The sequence below is a fragment of the Siphateles boraxobius genome, unplaced genomic scaffold (genome assembly GCF_051911475.1).
Source record: "Siphateles boraxobius isolate OS27281-9 unplaced genomic scaffold, OSU_SipBor_1 68, whole genome shotgun sequence".
Lineage (NCBI taxonomy): Eukaryota > Metazoa > Chordata > Actinopteri > Cypriniformes > Leuciscidae > Siphateles > Siphateles boraxobius.
The window spans coordinates 1,449,924-1,454,293 of NW_027509195.1; the positions used below are offsets into that span (position 1 = coordinate 1,449,924).

At 34.8% G+C, this 4,370-nt stretch overlaps 1 long non-coding RNA gene across 1 annotated transcript; it reads right to left on the minus strand.

Moving 5' to 3' along the window:
* Nucleotides 1-942: 942 nt before the first annotated feature.
* LOC143722708 (uncharacterized) lies at nucleotides 943-4,132 on the minus strand. The gene is made up of 5 exons (XR_013196977.1): nucleotides 4,014-4,132; nucleotides 3,069-3,168; nucleotides 2,175-2,288; nucleotides 1,919-2,018; nucleotides 943-989 (listed from the first exon to the last, which is right to left on the minus strand). It is a non-coding gene; the product is annotated as an uncharacterized LOC143722708 (long non-coding RNA).
* Nucleotides 4,133-4,370: the final 238 nt, after the last annotated feature.

The window sequence follows — 4,370 nt, forward strand, 5'->3', positions numbered from 1 at the left end:
TACAGCCATTTGAAATGTGCTTTCTTTTGCTCTTCTTGGGGCCATTGCTGGGCCCCTGAGGGTGGACGGGCAGTACAGTCTACACAGATTTTAGATTTTGAACTATTACTATATCACAAGGATAATGCATCGTTCAGTAAAACAACAAAACAGTGCCAAAATATCCTTTTCACCCCATCTGACTGCTGATTATTTGCCTGACATCAGTAATGTCTATGCTTTCATTTTAAATGCAGTAGTAGATGTACTAGAATGATCAACATGGATCATCTTCAATAATACTTAAAGTGTTTGTAGCAAGATAGCCCACTGCAGCCTCTTGTTATTCACACACCTTCTCTTTATTTCACTGAAAACTGGCATAAATGCAAGTATGTGCAACTTTTGCTGCATTGTTGTCCCAAATATCATTAACCACAACAAAATGTTTATGTCCTAAGTAAAATAATTATGGTAATTAATTATATTTAGTTGTTTTTAAATTATGAAGTAAGCTAAATAGGAAATTCAAATTTCTCAAATAAAATTCTGTCCCAAACATCACTTTCAATACACAATATTCACCATACTTTATTACACAACACTTTATTTGAGGACACAACATAAAGTTGATAAAGTAGCATAAAGACAAATGAGATTCAAGATAAATAACAATGAGCCTTCAAAAATACATTAACATCAAATTAATCGATTCACAACTGCTGAAGCCACACAAATGAGTGCCAGAGAATCCTATTCAGTCACCTATGATACAGATTTGATATTGTGTTTGAAAATATTGATTCATTATCACAGCTAAACTGGTTTCTTGCTCTTCCCTGTACGTCTCTATCGTGTTCGTGTTCTTCAGTTTGTTCGTGAAAACAGTTTGTTCAGTTGTGCCCTACAGTAAAACTGATGAGCAGAAGATGTGATCACTGATGTGGTGTAGCTTGTTCTCAGAGGAAGAAGTCTCAACATCCCATCGTCAGGCGTTCTCCAGTCCTGCTCTGAAAGTTAAACAAAAAACACAAACAATTCAAATTAAACTGTTTAATGGACAGTCAGATCAGCTTATGTTCTGTGTTATTTAAAGCTACATTGTGTAAGATTTTCTCCCATATAGCGGTGAAATTGTATAAGACTACCAACTGAACATTACTTTCTAGCCCCTCCCATTCCGAGGGCGTTTTAACTCCTACGGTGGCCGTATTATTATGAGTAATCTCCCCCTCGCATTCGTCACGGTGCCACTAAGTAAAGGCGCGAAAGGCGAAGTTTGAATTTCCAGGTATGTCCCTCTTTGGCTAATGTATTTTCAAGATGGAGGCGCAACATGGCTGCCACCATTCGAGCGACTCGCTCATATGTATTCTGAATGGCAGATTCTACACTTACGAGAGTACTTGATTAATTGGTGGAAGTAATTACACATGAATGAGCACATATAATTTTGAAAGAACAAAGTGTTTTTTTTGCAAAGAATCAACATAAAAAATGACACAGTGTAGCTTTATTTAAAGCAGTGATGGGCTTCTCTGGCCCTCAGCGTCCACTGTCCTGCAGATTTAGCTCCAACCTCAAACCCTCCCGCCTATTGTCTACAAGTAAACCTGAAGACTTTAGTTAAAATTTTCAGATGTGCTCAATTAGGGTTGGAGGTAAACTCTCCACCTCAAAAAGGAGAACGCAAAAGGGCCAGAGTTGCCTGTTCCTTATTTAAATTTACAAAGCAGCAGTCAGTACATTATATAATATACACATTGAAGTATTATATATATATAATATTGCAGCACATAATATAAGCTAAGTACTGAAGAAAAACAGTTTAACCCATATAAGAATCGAGTGATAATCTGTACAATGTAAAATTGTCAAGATCAAATTATGTAGTACACAGCATTGTTTAAATACAAGACATACCAATGGACTTGCGCACCTTTCTGTCTTCTTTGGGCACCAGATGTTTCTTCCTCACCCGAAACAAAGGACTTATTCGATTAGCTTGCGTTGATATAAGGACTGGTCTTCCTTCTCTGCTGTAAAACAAGAAAGTCTCCACTTACTCTATGTGCAATTACTATTGTTCTTAAAACATATAAATTAACACAGTTATAATTAAGTTAATTTACCATACGATTCAGGGGAGAACATTTGATAAGTAAATACTGATTGAAATATTGTAGAAAGTTTACCTGGGAAGGGCTGATCACGGCAAGATTTGCTGCGACTCACTAGTAGATCTTGTGAGGGTTGGTTCCTAAAAGAGCTGTTGAGTTTGATATTGTAGAGCTTTAAAAAAGATAATCCTGCAAAACAGAAAGGAAGGTCATTTTAATACATTACTTGCAAGTAGTCAGTTTATATATAACTTTAGGATTTATGTAAGGAGTGTTGCATAATTATATATTAAAAGCATTTTTATGTAATAAGTTCACTGATATGTGAGCATTTCTATGAATAAAAATATGTCTTTAATAGCATGCAATAATCATATGAACTTAAAAAAGTGATTATGATAACATGACATAATATGTTACATGATAACATGTAAAAAAACAACAACATGATTTACATGCAAGCGGGACAGTTATCAGCAGTGTAACTGATCTGATTACAACAACATAATCGAGTATCTGATGTCATGTGACAAGTCAGATTAGCTTTTGCACTCTTGCAAACAGAGGAAGGTTATGAGTTGTGGAGAGACATCATGTATCATTGGAACATCAACAGACAGGGTCCAATTTGTAATAATTTTAATGAATACAATGCAATTAATATAAACTTTTCTGACAGTGTATGGGACATCCGACTACTTTCCAAGAAGGTGCGCAACTGATTTACAAATATGGAGATAAATATGTACAGGAATTGAAGCACTAGCCATTGACAGCACAAGAAGTAAAAGCTGCATGATTATGTACAAGTATTGTACGAATTTGACAACTTGTTAAATCTTGTGAATTATTAAGACTTTGAGACTATGTTTGTACTGATTGGGCTATGGGTTTTGTAAGAAAAGGTTTAAGAAACAACAAATGATTGATAAAATGTTTGATTTAGGCTTAAAACCAACACATACATACCATTGCGAATATTTGCCTTTGTAGCTTTTCGTCTCCCGTTTACTTCTCCTCAAACAATAATGAGCTGACTGAGTCCGAAAGGCCCTTTTGGTCTTTTCAGCTAAAAAGAGAGAAAAGAAATTATCATTATATATAATATATCGGATTATTTAATGGAAAAATTACTGATTTACCTTACAAATATTTGTTGTTTCATTATTAGAAATTAAAAGCATGATAAGTGTAGTGATTAATATGCATTTACAACAAATATCACTTTAAAACTACCAATACTGAGGTAAAAGCACGGACAGTTTTGTGGTTACTGTCCTTTTACCACACCTATCACAGTAAAACTAAGGTTACTGTGGTAAAAGCATGGTAAGTGTTGTGGTTACTGGGCATTTACAACAAATATCACATTAAAACTACAAATAATGTGGTAAAAGCATGGTAAGTGTTGTGGTTACTGTGCATTTACAACAAATATCACATTAAAACTACAAATAATGTGGTAAAAGCATGGTAAGTGTTGTGGTTAATATGCATTTACAACGAACATCACATTAAAACTACAAATAATGTGGTAAAAGTGTGGTAAGTTTTGTGGTTACTGTCCTTTTACCACACATATCACAGTAAAACTAAGGCTACTGTGGTAAAAGCAAGGTTAGTGTTGTTTTTACTGTGATTCTACAACAAATACCACTTTGGAACTAATTGTACTAACTTACTTTAAACCTAATATGAATATGATTAACTGATAGAAGGTCTAGGCCTGTAGCACGTCACGTGACAGATAGTGTTTAATCACCCTGTTTTGAATTAGAAAGCAATGAAACGCAAAGCCTCCGTGGAGATGACAGATAATGCAGTGACTGAACATGAGCTAATCTGATTCATTTCGACCATCAGAAAATACATTATATCACGCATTATTAGGACAGTGTATTTTCGACTACTCACCAACATCTGGCACACATGAACTGATGCCAAATATCGCGATGTGTTCGGAAGGAGACTTCTTCAACGCGATTTCCTACTGATAAAATTCGCGTAGTCGTTTATGCTTTTTTTTTTTTTTAAATCAACAGCAAAACAGTCCAGCTTCCCTGGCAATAAGACCGAAATAATAACATTAAAATAAATACAAATATAAACATGATCAGATATCGTGAATAAATGTCGATTAAACAGCTTTCTCTGCTGCAGCACGCCTGGCAGAAAGAATCGTGCATTACATTACTAAAAAAATAAATAGGCTAAATAAAAATGCTGATATCACGAAAATAATGAAATAAACGTGTCAGTATCACGAACCAG